Source organism: Nycticebus coucang, chromosome 16, assembly GCF_027406575.1.
Source record: "Nycticebus coucang isolate mNycCou1 chromosome 16, mNycCou1.pri, whole genome shotgun sequence".
NCBI classification, from domain to species: Eukaryota; Metazoa; Chordata; class Mammalia; order Primates; family Lorisidae; genus Nycticebus; species Nycticebus coucang.
The window spans coordinates 48,308,825-48,324,155 of record NC_069795.1 but is presented as its reverse complement, the minus strand read 5'-3'; the positions used below and the strand labels follow the sequence as shown (position 1 = coordinate 48,324,155).

The 15,331-nt window shown below is 41.6% G+C and overlaps 1 protein-coding gene across 2 annotated transcripts in view; it reads right to left on the bottom strand.

The window, feature by feature from the left end:
* Window positions 1-13,717, bottom strand: part of COL8A1 (collagen type VIII alpha 1 chain) — a 150,329-nt gene extending 136,612 nt beyond the window's left edge. Inside the window, exon 1 of one of the 2 annotated variants that reach the window (XM_053565498.1) lies at window positions 13,597-13,717. The gene's annotated coding sequence lies outside the window, so the exon portion shown is untranslated. The remainder of the gene's footprint in view (window positions 1-13,596) is intronic. The other variant, XM_053565499.1, reaches the window with a different exon arrangement.
* Between the last annotated feature and the right edge of the window lie 1,614 nt (window positions 13,718-15,331).

Here is a 15,331-nt window from a genome sequence, read left to right as displayed (position 1 = left end):
TTTTCATTGAAGGTTTTTCCAGTCACTCCAAATAAATTTAGTTGTGAATGGAAAAGATACAGCTGATTGCGCTGGCTCCTTGAGCGGCTCTTCTGCCCTTGTCTGCTCTTCGCTGAGTCAGAAGGAAGGCATGCAGGGTGGCCGACCTCTGAAATCATTAAACAGCTCTATAAACTGTTGCTGTTAGAGATTCACTCTGGTTTATTTTCTGAAGGCTTACTAATAAGTCAGAATCCAATCTGTGGCCAGACTGATCACTTTGCTCCTGGCTTTGCCATCACTTTTTGGCATGATGATTCCTGAAGGACCATCAGTAAGCCAGGAAGTGCCAGGGGCACATCAGTGCCAAGTTCCAAAGACACGTCCTTACCCTGACCGGCTGGCAGAGGGGCTAGCCTGCTTCGCAGTGCTTCAGGTTGTTCACTGAAGAACACAGAAAACAGAGACAAAAATGCTCTGGGAAAATCTATGCTTCAGAAATATTCAGAAGTGGTGAGGTTTCAGGGAGAAAGAAAAAAAGCTGTGAGCTGAACTTGTATCAGATACCTAGAGATAGTCCTTCTCTGAGCAGGTTAAATACCCAGCAGGTATTTAGCCCATGATTTTCCCCCAAAGGGAAAAGAAATGAGATGGTAATAAATAATGAAACTTTCTCTTTCAGAGGCCTAGTTCAATCATTCCTCTTCTCATTTTGTTTGTAGGTTGATAAAGAATCTAGGTAGTGATATGGTGCCATTCTGAGGGATTTTAAACCATTAAAATAAGGAAAAAAATAAGGCAGATATAATTTGTACAATATTGTTGAAATTATAGATATAGGGGAGAGGACTTCTTTAACAGTTAGAGGCGGCCCCAGTAGGCAAGCAACGCATTGACACAACACTTCAAAACATTAGTGAAACTTAGTAAATGTAGAATGTAGATGTCTTAACACAATAACTAAGAAAATGCCAGGAAGGCTGTGTTAACCAGTGTGATGAAAATGTGTCAAAAAGTCTATAAAACCAGTGTATGGTGCCCCATGATCGCATTAATGTACACAGCTATGATTTAATAATAAAAAAAAATAAAATGTTAAAAATAAACATTACCATGATTATAGCATCCACTGCAGATATAAAAAAGCATTTCTTATTCAATTTCTCAGTAATTTACATTCTCACAAAGGGATGAGCCATGGTGCATAACAAACTAAATATTCTGTGTTGTCCAACAGAATAGTAGCTAGCCACATGTGGCTATTTAATTTAAATGTAAAGAGATTAAAACAAACTTTAAAAAATTCAGTACCTTAGATGCCCTTGCTACATTTAAAGTGCTTTGTAGTTTTATGTAGCGTATGTGGCTGGTATTCAACAGATTGGATACAGAAGATTTCCATCATGGTAAAAAGTTCTCATGCACAGCCTGAACTTACTCAAACACAGAGTAAAGGCCACATCTTACTGACGTTTATAGTAACTACTTGAGAATAAGGAAGCATCCATGCTGGTTGCAATGTTTAGGAAGGCCTTAATAGGACCTTGAAATTATGGATATTTTGACAGGTGAAAGGGAGAGTGGGGAGCTTTTTCAGTAGAGAAAAGGAAAAAGGAACGTCTAGGGGTAAAAAAAAAGTCCATTAGGTCAAATTCCTGTTACAGATTTGAGGAAGTTGAAGATGAAAAGAAGGATTGGGGTGAAACAGGTTGAAAGATGACTGTCATACTAAGGTGTTTGTTCTGTATTGCATAATGCCATTGAATATTTTTGAGCAGGGTACTAATAGTTCCAAATTATTGCTACCCAGCAAATAATTTTTCTTTGTATAATTTGGTAATAGAAGGTTGATATTTAATATTATACTAGTGGGAGTTCATCTTAGGTCCCATGATTAGTTAGCTCCAGGGTTGAGTCAAAGTCTACTAACACTGTGTGTATGTGTGTATGTGTGTGTGCACAACAGAAAGAAAGAGAGAGCGAGAGAAAGAGAGATATGCCTATTTATGCGATGAGAGAAGGAGGGGGAGAAATGGAAGCTCAGTTCTTGGTCTTCTCCGAGAACCATAGGGAAGACTCAGTTCACTTACTGGTCATTTCATGAAGCCTTAGAGCAGCGGTTCTCAACCTGTGAATTGTGACCCACAGGAACTGTATAAAAGGGCCGAGGCATTAGGAAGGATGAGAACCACTGCCCTACAGCAATCAGGGTATTTTACATTTTCTTTAAGCTCTTCTTCTTTCTAAAATGTTTGTTTAATCAAGAGGCATTTTAGAATGGAAAGGAGATTCCACCCTGTCTGGAAAGAATAAAGTTAGAGCAAATTGCATCTTGTTAGAACAATATATGGGATAGAGAAAGGCATATTTAGAGCCTTCTCATTCACCATCACACCATTTTATTTCCCTTTTCTATTTCTTTATTCCTTTTCACATTTATTAAATTCTTATTATGTACCAAGCACTTAAGGTACAAAGATAAACACCTGCCAGTAACTCACAGTCTTATATGGAGACTTGTATGGAGATAGATGCATGAACCAAGCAAAGGCCATTATAGAGTAGAGACAAACATGACAGGGTTGTGCACACGGGGTACTAGGAAGGAGGTGCGCAGGGCAGCCCTGGGCAGACTGGCTGTAGGTATGTCTTCACAGAGAAGATACTTGATCTGAATCATGGAAAAACATAAATTAAGCTAATAGATAATGTGGGAAATACTACATGCAGAGAGGAACGATCAAGCACAGGACTGACAATGCATAGCAGAATATGAGCCTGGGGAAGGAGCTAGTCTTTGTCTCTTTCCTCTTTTGTCTTTGGCATACCACAAAGGAAGGGTCGGAGGTGAACTTGTTCCTCTGAGCACCCTTGCTGCAGGCTATGCAGCAGGTGTGGACAATATAGACATCTGCCTTGGTGACTCACATGGCTTGCCGGAATCGTTCATGTTGTCTTGAGCCTCATCATCTGGCTGCAGTTTATATATAGCAACAGTAATGTCAAAGAGAATGAGCCGGGAGCCAGATTCAAGTTTGTTTAATGTCCGAAGTGCTTTTGTTTTAGCCTACTTCTCCTGTAATCATGGGAGTTTCTACTGCCTTAAGAATGACATGCTGGGCTGTCACTCTGTTCACCAGATGGGTGCCAAGCAGCTTGTGATCATCACTTGGGGAGAGTTTATGGACAAACCTTAGCCCTTAAAAATGACTCTAGTGAGAAATGATAGCCTTTTTTTTTTGCGTTTCTAATTACATAGCCCTTACTTTTTTGGCTCTGAAATGACAGTGTGATTTTATAAAAGCAATACCAAAAAGAAAAAGAAATTAAAATCACAGGATTAAACAGGAAACAGAGTGTCTAGGAACAGCGCCACTGGAATTCTCTCACTTTCTTTATGAGTCAGAGGGAGTTTATGTTTTTCTTCCTTTTAGATTGGAACAGATAGCATGAAAGGCAGCACGAAGGAGGAAGAAGATGATGGAATGGGGAGTGTGACCTGGACGAAAATAAGGCAGTCCCCAAGTTACAAACATCTAGCTTATATATAGCTTGCACTTATGAAGAGACAAGTCCTGAGTTACGAACATTTGGCTGACAATTGACTTGTACTTATGAATGGAGGCTATTATAGGCAATAGGTAAATGTACCTGTTCCAACTAACAAATTCGTACTTAAGAACAAACTTCCAGAACCTATCTCATTCATAACCCAGGGACAGCCTCTACTGACTCTGCTGCTTCCTAGCTGTGTGGCCCTAGGCAAGTTGCTTGACTGAGTACAGCCTCCATTCTTCTTTTCATTAAATGGGGGAATGATAACATCCCCCTGTATAGTTGAAATAGGGATATTAGGACAAGCAAAATATCTGGTCCTGCTAGACACTTAATAAATAGTATCAATGATTAACTTATAATGATGTGTTTGAGTTTCTTCTCCCTTTGATAACCAAGAGCTATTTACTGTCTTAAAAGAGTATTTTGCCCCTCTTGGGATACGGGCCTCCAAGACCTAACTTTGTGAAGGGGAAAAGAAGGCCCTAAAAGAAATAGTAACGTTTATGAGGTGGTCTGAGTATCAGAAATAAACTAAATACTTCCTTTATAGTAAGTTATACCAGAATATGAGTGTGTTCCTATTATAGAAATTAGCTCCCCTATGGATGTTGAGAGAACAAATGCTCAAAGATAGTTGGTCAATGATCTCAGTTAATTAATGACAATAAAGATAAACCAGAGTTATCAGCTCAGAGACTGATGAGCAAGTTCACAGAACTATCTAGGCTCCTTCTTTATTGCTCATGTTGGCCACTGCTCTGTTTATAACACAATGTACAGAAAGTGGGAAGGAAGAGAGAAGAAAGAGACAATTTTAATCTGTTTAATGTTCTAAAGATCTTTTTGATAGAAATGAAATTTCAAGATGAGAGAGAAACAGAGAAACTTAAATAATAATTCTGGCATTCCTGCTACTATTATTGTTATTTTAAAGAGCTGAGTCAAGGTCCAAAGCAGTTTATCTTCTTCTTTTGTTTCTTTTTCACCTGGGTTTAAAAATATACCACACTGTCTTATGGTTTGACACAGCACATAGCCTATAGTGACAGGATGCATTACATAAAAATTGGCAACACTGAAAACACGAAGAGATCTTAAAACACGAAGTAGAAAGTGATTCCCAGCTTTTCAGCAAACTGATCCACAGAATACCAGTCCCAAGAAATGCCTCAGGTAGGAGAGAGCTGTCATCAGATAAATCCAGGGAACACTTCATTACAGCATCTTTGAAGAATGAAAATGTACTTAGCCTCGTGAGGTCTCCGTGAAGTCTTGCAGTGAATAAAATTGTTTAATATTGTTTCCTTGAGTGTTTCTAAAATTTATTTGACCACAGAATCTTTTCTGAGTAAACACGTACTAATCCCAGGTAGTAGTATTTTGAAAAGCACATTGGAAAATGTTGAAAGAGGAAAATGAATAGACTTTATACAACAGTCATCATTAAAAGGGCATCTTTCTCTAGTTAAAACAAAATTTTTAGATCACAGATCCTTTTCTGTGTGAGAAATCTCCCTTTGGCTGGTGTCAAGACATGGATAGGTAAGCATATAGCCCTTTTGAGACTCTTTAAACCATGATTTAATTATTGTTTCCTTTCCCCTTGACCTTGTCTGGCCTTTTGAGACATGTGGGATTGACCTACATTCTCAGAAAGAAGAATGCTTTTGCTACATCTTGGAAGGTTATGTGCCTATTTGAAATTTTATCCCACTTTGACTGGTTCTGTATAAATACCATGAGCCAGTCCTAGCTTTAGTAAGTACAATCCATTTACCATATTAAATAAATAAGCACAACAATGCATGTTTAATTAGCACCATTCTGTAAAATGCTTGTCTAGATCTTCCATGTCCCTAAATGAGAGTGGTTAATTAAGAATTATTCTTTCTTTTAAGATACATAACTTGAGGCACTGAGATGATCACTGACCTGCCCCTTCCCCCAGACAGTCAAGGTGTTTTTGAAATTAAAACACTGAAGATTTTCTGGTGGATTCCCAAGTCAGATGCATATAAACTCCATAGCGCCATCTCTGTTGACACTAGAAATAGTCATAGAGAGAGGATTGCTCTGTTTTGCTGTAATGTCATAAGTTTTACAAAGCAAGCAGCCCTTTTCCAGTGTGCCAAGGATTTTTTTTTTTAATGATCCTAATTGATCTCTATCCCCTAAAGGGTTCTGAATTATGCAACTGTCTCAAGTCTTAACAAGCCATCCCCGCACAGCTGTGTAATGGAAATGTTCAATGGGAAGGTATTCACTTAGGTCTAGGCAAGGTCCTGGCTGCTCCCTGGAGAGTTCCAGGGGAGCAGGTTCTGGGCCATCTGGGCTGGAGAAGCCTGTCTGGCCTATTTCTGTAGTCTCTCCCCCAGCTCCCTTTCCTCTACCCTGCTGACAGGGCGGGTCTGCTCACAGCAGATCTTCCTCATTCTTTGCACTTGTCTCTTGCTGACCTTCAGCTGCCAGGGTTTGTTTATTACTGAACTATTTAGATTTCAGTCTTGGATAGTAGTGGTCCTGGAAAGAACATTTTCTACGATTGCTCTTGTTTCCTTTCAAATATACGTCTACAAGCCTGGACATTTCTGGCATTGCTAAATTGTTAGTGAATTATTCTTAAAGGCTTAAATTAGGATTTTAAATGTGATGTACTACAATGATATATTTCAGCCACTGGTTGCAAAGGACACTCTGCTCTGCCTTTGATCAAAAAAATTCACATCTGAAGGGCCTCTCTGGGAGCAGGTCATTTTCTACTGAGACACTCAGCTCCCTGGCTCCCTCTTCTGGTGAATGAGCTTCTTCCCCACTAATTTGGGCAGCCCGAGGTTGAGGGATGGGGAAGAGGTACTCGGACCTGTCCTTAAACTGGAATTGTGGACCCCATAGAATATTTTTGCTGCAGATATTCCTTCATTCTTCCAACCTCAACAATATTGACCACCTAACTCACAAATTCTTAGTCCTGCCTGGTGCCTGCCTTCGTGTACTTAGCCTTATCTGATTTCTGCCTTTTAAGAAGAGGACTTATTTGGATTGATAGCATTGATGAGCACCACAGCTCCTGGACTTTAAATCCGGGCATTCATTCGCTAAGCAGAGAGGTTGGAAGAAATATAATCATGTACTGCCATCACTTTGAATTTATGAACCAAGTTCAGAGTGTATGTGGCTTGATAGTTGAAGGAAAAACAATACACTTCAGCCAGCTCTTAAGATTTGAAGTCCTTCTATCGAACTGAATGCAACTGTGGGTTAATCCCTCTGCAGCAAGGTGGTGGAAGTCCTACAGAAACCTGCCATAGTTGCCATAGAAGCCTCAATTATGAGTTCATTGGCTCAAACTTCTAGAAAAACAGCTGTTTTATCTAGCTAGTACGGGGGACTGGAGAAGCTCCTCAATAGGCTGGATACATTTTATTTCCTGGAGAAGCTGACAGCTGACACCCACACCCAGGCCTGTTCAGTTAAGAGCTGGGAAAGTAGCACATGAAGTGATTAATTGCCTCTAGTCTCAGCACATCAAATGATCCAATGGCTAAATCTCCTATGATGTAAACACATCAATGGAAAGCTTAAGAGAGGCAGTCTTCAAGAAAAGGCTTACTTAAAAGAATGTTTTCACAATGATGCTTGGTCTTAGACTATGTTAATTTTAACATACAATAAATCAATTTTAGAAACACAATTACTGTTTCAAAGATATGCAAACAATTGTCAGGCACTTTTAGAGGAAAGTGAAGAAGCATCTGGGATAACATCTGTCCACTTACTCGGGGTAAATTGTTTCCAGAAATGATAGAAGAGTATTCTTTCCTACCTTCATCGCTTTCTCTGGTGGAATTACTTTATGTGTTACTAACTAGTAATTGTGTTGTTATCATAGCATAGAACATTTCAATGACTTGACATCCATAAAGTTTTATCCTGGGTTAGAGTCAAGTGCAAAAGGAGGTCAAAGGAGGCTCTTTTCCCAAAGTCCAGACAAGGAGTAAAGTTTTAATAGATGTAATGTGCATAGAGCTTTCACCTGTGTGATCCAATCCTCAAATGATGTTGTCAAAAGAAACCTGACTCGAACGCTAATTCACCTCTCAAACATTTGAGAGTGTCTGATGATCATATTAAAATCTCTTCGAACACCTTAAAACTCTCTGGAGAGCCTTCCTCTTTTGCTTCAGAGGAATGAACTCTCCTAGATGCGGCATCTTGCCTCCACACTCCTGGTCCCTGACTTTCCCCCATCCCCCCCACTGTCTGTCAAACACATCTCACGCCCACACTCTCTAACCAGTGTGTCCCTCAAGGTTTTGCTGATTGTCCTTATGCATATTTTGCCCCTTCTCTTGTTAAAGACCTGAGAAGGTGCAAGGTGGATAAATTGGCAGTATGTTGTCTGTTGGACAAGAGGAAGGTTATGCAGGACATTGTCACTTAATACATTAATACTTTTGTTCTGTCACAGGAATATTAGAACTAGATCTTAAGCCTGCTGTAAAAAATAATGAAATTTGTAGAACTCAGGTAAACTTGGAAAGAACTAGTAATACCGCCGGCAGGGAAATGGCTTAGCCATTGCTAAGTCTAAATGACCACTCCTACATTTTCTAAAGCAAGGGAGAGGTTTTTTTTGGACAGAGTCTCACTTTATCACCCTTGGTAGAGTGCCATGGCGTCGCAGCTCACAGCATCCTCCAACTCCTGGGCTTAGGCGATTCTCTCGCCTCAGCCTCCCAAGTAGCTGGGACTACAGGCGCCCACCACAATGACCGGCTATTTTTTGTTGCAGTTCAGCTGGGTCCGGGTTCGAACCCACCACCCTTGGTATATGGGGCTGGTGCCCTACCCACTGAGCCACAGGTACTGCCTGCAAGGGAGAGTCTTAAACTTGATACATTTGAGAACTGAGTCCCTAAAAAGTCCTTAGAGACTGCTTATAGGGACCTTTATGAAAAGGAGTTTAGAAAAATGGATATTTTATACTTAGTTTCCCCACCTCCCTTCACTCACCCACTCGACACTGATCTACTAACCAACTACCAGGTACTAGATCCTGGCACAAAGAAAAATGAACAGGGTCCCCACGATGATGATGATCACTGACTTCGCTCTTCACAAGAGTTTGTATCAATGTTTCCTAGGTATTTGAAAATAGAGCTACAGCTGTAGCCCACACCTCCACCCAGCCATGGTTCCTGAGATCCCGGTATGTTGAGTCCCCACAGAGTGCTCAGCATAGTCAGAGACACCTTGGATTCACATTATGTGGGGAGACACCCAGTTATCCAAGATCACGCACTGAATGGAAAACTTGGCTACATGAACTACAGCCTTGGTTGTGCTATGCCCATTTGGGTGACCTTGGGGAAGATATTAACCTTTCTGACCTTTTTCAGAAAATTAACTCTAAGGTCTTTTCAGCATTTCTACTTTGTAATTCTCTAAATAAGTTTTTTAATTCCCAAGAAGTTAGAATAGGTACTGGGTAAATAAAAGGGCTTAGAAACCTTATCTCAAGAGATGCTATTGGAGGCAGCTAGTAGTTTTAAACTACATTTCTCTTAGTATATAAATCAAGGTTTTGATGGTGTTAAAATTAATACCCTATTTAAGGGAAGTATGAGGAGATTTTCAGTAACGAGAAAAGCTACAAGTATGAGTGGTACTCCAGAAATGTGATCCGCAAGAATTAAAGAGAGATTTCTTCCAGTGAAAGAAAAAAAAGAAAGAGGTGGCACAGAGGGACCGTGGCTGCATCTGCAAACCCTAAAATGGTTGTGCTGAAGGAGAGAAGGACCTGTTTTGTTTATCAGGAGGGCAAATGAAAGTGAGCCCCCAAATAAATAAGGATCCTGAGGGTGAATCATCAGGTATGCTTTCACGTTTAACGTACATAACCTGCTGCCACTTTGCTTTTGCTCTTCCCATACGTTGAGGATACTATTCTTTTTTTTTTTTTTTGCTGAGACTGGGTTTGAACCCACCACCTCTGGTATATGGGGCTGGTACCCTACTCTTTGAGCCACAGGCACTGCCCTGTTGAGGATACTATTATACAATAACCATACTATTGTTTTAGTTGATTCACTCTATGATCAGTTTGGGGGAACATTTTTGTTCTACTCATTTCCACTTGTTTGATCCAATATAATTTCAATGGCTTTATGGATTTGAATACTCAAGGCCTCCAGGTGACGAACATTCCCACCTTATGTGACTCCCTTAATCTCTTTTCTGCAAACCTGTTTGCTGAAGGAAAGACTGTAAAGAATGCTTTCTTCCAACAGCAAACACAGTTCCTAAACCAATAGTGGAATCTCTGATTAGCTGCTTGTCTAAGTTAGTGCTGAAACTATTAACTCTGCCTCACTCCACACTCCTTATCTCTCTAGCAGGGGGAAGTCCCACAGAACTGTAACTCAGTATTATGGGCTGTAAACTGCTGTTAATGACTGCCCACAAATCTTTCTCGTTATCCTTAGCATTTTGTGAGCAGCTCATTTTGGAGCAGAGCCTTTTTTCAAAAAATGTATATTCCTAGATGCTTCTTGGTATTGAGAGACCCTTTTCACACAAAGCTAAAGAGAAAGATTGTCTAAAGTCCAAAGGGCATTCATTGTTCTTCCCATAATCTCCTTCCCTCCTCTCCTTTACATTTTCTTTATGCTCAATAGTTATAACAGTGCATCTCTCATGAGACTGGACTGAGATCTCAAGATCTACACCTTCTTTAAATTATGCACATGTTTACAGGAGACTGGCTGAGGAGAAGGAAGCTGCAGCAGGAAGAACTGGCTCACTGAGGGCTACATAGAGGACCAGGGGTGGGAAAATAGGGTTGTGTCAATCACTCTTATGTTTCCATACCAAGGTGGGTAAACTGGATAAGAAGTAAATTGCTATTTCTGACTTCTACCTTGCAAAAAAGCAGTCGACATTGTACCCTTCCAGACAGTCAGGGTGGGTTCTGTTGATGTCACTCTCATTTGTTACAAACATGTTTTGTGGTTTTAAAATTATAACTAGAAAATTCCTGTAGGTTTTAATGTGGGGCAAACCTGAAATCATTTTGGTCTTTCCAACTAAGCTGTTCTGTTAGAGAAGGGGGATGAAGGAGGAAGGTGGTAGAGATAGATCTTCACTTCTTAGCAGAAATACTCTCGTTGATAGAAAAAAATGTACAAACAAACAAAAGCCCCAAGAGCAGACCTGGATTCCTGTTCTTCCCCATTCCTTCATATTCCACGTAGATGAGGGTGGTGAGAGGCTGTGTTATGTAACAGAGACCCTAACCTTTCTCGTCTCATATTGCACTTTTGTGATTCCTTCGGCTTCCCTCTCAATTCCCCATTCATCCCTGTCCTCTTCTCCTTGATTTTTATTTCACAAATGGAAAGAAAATGACAGGTGCTTTCTGATCATGGAAAAGATACCATTTTGTAATTTTGACAATAGTAGATAATCGAAAATGGGTGTTTCCCTAGGTACAGCAGGCCCCATGATTGGCAGAGCACCTTCCTCGTGTCTCTAGGGAAAGGGGCAGCCTGTCTTATCTTTCATGGGAAACATTAAGGAGTTCTTCAAAGCCCACTGCAATGGTGTTGAATATGCACAGCTATGAACCTGATTTGAGGACAGCTACAGATGAGTAACAGCAAAAAGGGGAGACTCATGTTAGGTAACCACATCCCAGCAGAAGGGGACATACTAGAGTAACTACAATAAGACCTCAACACTGCTTTTTCTAAAATCTTATGAAAGGCAGTGTTACCTTGCCTGAGACATACTCTCTAGAGCAGCAGTTCTCAACCTGTGGATCGCCACTCACAGGAACTGTATTAAAGAGCCGTGGCATTAGGAAGGTTGAGAACCACTGCTCTATAGAAAAAATCACTTTGCCTTTGAAGGAGTAGGATCTCAGATGATCTCACTCAGCTATTCAGGGGGCTGAACTTGATGGCACATAGGGGAGGCAGTTACTGCTAAATGTTTCATAGCTGGTCCAGTGGATGAATTGCCAGAAAAAGCAGAAATAAACCCCTGGAGAACAGTTTCCGTCCCCAAACTTAGGAATAACAGGGAGCTCTTTTAAACAGGGACCATTTTCCCCGCAGGAAAGATAACTTCCCTAAAGGGGATCTGGTGAATGAAGCATTTTATTTTTATCCTTGCAATGATGAGCAGGCGGCACCTGTGGCTCAAAGGGGTAGGGCGCCGGTCCCATATGCCAGAGGTGGTGGGTTCAAACCCAGCCCTGGCCAAAAACCACAAATAAATAAATAAATAAATACATAAATAAAGATAACAAAAGGCAATGATGAGCATGAGTCAGGCTCTACCATAAAAGAAGAATTAACGTGGACGTACCACACACTCGGTTGGGCCTTGTCCCAGACCTGTGCTCTCGTCCTGCATGGTCACCTGCTTACAGATATGAAACTACCAGTCTGCACTGTGGCTGTTAAATAGGTTCAGGTCACATATTATCTTGGCCAATAGCAACTTTATAACATTTGCTTAAAGGAAAGAACACTCTTCACAATAATTTTTTCCAATGGGAAAAAAAAATGACAGAAAACTTTACATATAACTCTAACATTTGAATAATAATAGCATCAAATCCCCTCTGTTCCACATAGTAAAAATTTTCATTTCTTTTGATACACAAAAAATCAGGAGAAACTGTTTGGAAGACCTAAGTTAAATTTCTAATGATTCTCTTCTTCTTCTTTTTTTTTTTTTTTTTAACAGAGGAGAATTGTTTACAGCTTTGATGAGTTTTTCAACATAAAACAATATTAAAAAACTAAAAAAAAAAAAGAAGAAAAAATGGAACATTTCCTCTCTTACTTTGAGAAGCTTAGATAGTGGTTTGGTTAACTGACTGGCAGCTTTGGTTTGCCTTCTTTAAGTGGTCTTGTGCAATTCCCCGGAGGAAACATTTGAAAAGGGTTTTTTTTTTTTTTTTCCCCACATGAGAGAATTTCATTCCACACAGCCCACGGATTTTGATGGCAAACATCATGGACCAAGTGTCTGGTTTTAGAGATGTGTCTGTGGAGTGTGTTTTCCTTTCACAGGTGCACAGCCACCCACTCTGCCTCAGGAATAAAAATAGATCAATTCTCCTTTCTTTAAAGAGAGAAGCTTAAACACTGGATGTCTCTGTGAGAACTGATTGACAATCAGGTAGATTTTAATTTTCTAAGTGAGGGTGGCAAGCAGGATTAAAACTTCCAAAGTTTTGGTAATCTTTCTTTACCACCATCTGGTGTACACAGAAGTATTGTATAATCTGGCCTGTATTTTTCTCTTACTGTGAAACATATTGAAATGTTTTATGTTTAGGTGTGTGAATAGAAATTCATGAAGTTCTTTTATACACTTTCTTAGTTCTAACATGATTCTCATTTTAGGATGTTGTGAACAGATTGTCTTGTGAGAGAGCACATTCTGCCCTAGCTTGTAAATTTGGATCTGTTCTTTCCTATCTACCAGCCACCTGATTACCATCCCTGTGCAAAGGGCACCGGTTCACATCATTTTTTCCAAGTGCTTAAACCTGGAAAGATATTTTTTAAAGGACTCACAGAAGCTGTCTTGGGGGTTTGGAAAACATCACAAAATTGTTAGCAGACCTTTTGACTGTGCTATTTTTAGGAACCCAATTGTGTTCTTTTAAAGTACATTTTTGACAATGGGAAGGAGATTTCCTTGCCCCCACTGATATGTGAGACATATGCAATGAAAAATGTCAGTAAAACGCCCCAAACAGATACATTTTAAACTTAGCAATAGTCAGCAACAGGGGGAAAAGTGATTTAAAAAGAGAAAAGGCTTTAGCAATATTTATGCTGCTGTTTCTGCCCCAAAGGAGCTTTTATTCTACCGTTCAAACAGAAGTTTGTTTTCAAACCAGTTGCTAGTTAGATGAGCAGCTGATGGGTATCCATAGCAATCAGCTCTAGCCAGACAGAAAGCGCGCTGACCAGACAGTAACTTACTACCCCACAGCGACCCTGGGCTGGTCAGCTGCCTGCAGAAGTGTTATCTTACCTTGAGCACGTAAGACCAGGGAGAGAGGCTCGCGGGCTCCCACGGAGAGGACCGGGGAAGTGCTCTGATCCGCTGCTGGTAACATGCGCTTGGCTTTTATGGGCAGGTGGGAGGAGCTGCTCCTCATAGTAGGTGGGCAGGGAAGGAACGGCGGGCGGGCAGCCCCGGGAGGAGCTGGACACTCTTCTCTGGGGAGGGGTGGAGAGGGCAGAGCCGGGAGCAGGCAAGAGGGAGGAGAGACAGGGAAGGGGGGTAGGAGCGGAGGAAGGAGTGGAAACGGGAGAGGGAGGGAGAAAAGAGAACCAGCGAAATAGAGAAGATCTAGACAGCAGAGGGGAAAAGGTTGGGGGTGGGGGGGTGAATAAGAGGGAGGGAGAAAGAGGGAGAGAGAGGAGGGAGGGAGAAGAGAGAGACAAGCAGCAACAGGAGGAAAAAAGAACTGGGATGTTTTCAGGTTTGCCATGACTGTTTTTGAAGGGGGGAGAATTATGGTTGACTTATTCTTAAAGGTGTTTTCTGTGAATTCCAATGCTAAGTAACGGTTCAGGAAAGGTGATGGGTTCTCAAGCCAGGCAAAGGAGAGGAAGCTGGGTGGACCCGGACCTGGAGCCCGAGGGGGCGGACCCAGCCCGCAGCCCGGTGCTACAGCCTGCTGGTAAACCCAGCATCACCCCAGGCGAGGCTTATTTGACAAGAAAGTTCTCCCCGCGCTGCCGGTAGTGTGCAGCATCCAGAGGCCCCTCTGGAGACTTCGGCAGCATTAAGGTAAATCCAGCAAAGTTTGGGGAGGATCAGCGGAGATTGGCTGGTGGAGAAAGGAACCTCAGAACCAGCCTCGGTCGTCCAACATCTGCTTATGTAACATAGGATTGCAGGGCTCTCTGCCCTCTGGTTATTTTCGGTATTTAAAACACTCTCATTCCTAACCATTGGAAAACGTCTTGGTGCCACGGATCTCTCAGTGTGTCTTAAACAGTAAGAGAGGATTCAACCAACAAGCGGCTGAAGGATCAGTCCGAAATTACTAAGAAATGCATTCAGAAAAGAAAAACAAGCTCCTTTCGCTGCTGAGCGGTGACTCACTTTCCGGCCCAAGCTTGATTTTTGCCACCAAAGGAATGAAAGCATTTTAAAGGAGAGAACCTGAGACTTGGGGGTGGGGGATGAAGTACTGAGAGCCCGAGAGCCTGGAGGGACGGGTATGGGCGGGTAGGCTGGAAAGAATAAAGGGGCTTTTACTGAATATGTGTGCATACTGTAATATGTACACTGGATTCAGTGTTCACCACGAGTAATGGGGTAGGTATGATCCGTATTGTGCAGATTTTTAAAAAGGCAATCTCAAAGGGGCCAAGTACCTAGCTCCAGCTGACCAGAGGGGGAGCCCCAGCCAGGTAGCTGGCAGACCTCCGCGCTCTTCAGCGCACCGGGCTGCTTTGCAGAACACCTAGCTGGGTCTCAGGTTAGATTTCTTTGGGTAGAACCCAGTTCCAAGAGAAGAAAAAAATCATGATTAAGAGCAAAGTTTCTCAAACGTCATACTTACTGCCATTTCAGGGAGGGTAATTCTTCACCGGGGGGACATCTCCTGTGCATGGCAGAGTGTTGAGCAGCATGGCTGGCCTCTACCCACCAGTGCGGTAGCCTACCCACTCCTTAGCCCCACTCCAGCTGTGAAAACAAAAACTGTCTCTAGACTTAGCTGAACTATTGGTCTAGAAAAGGTCCACCACTA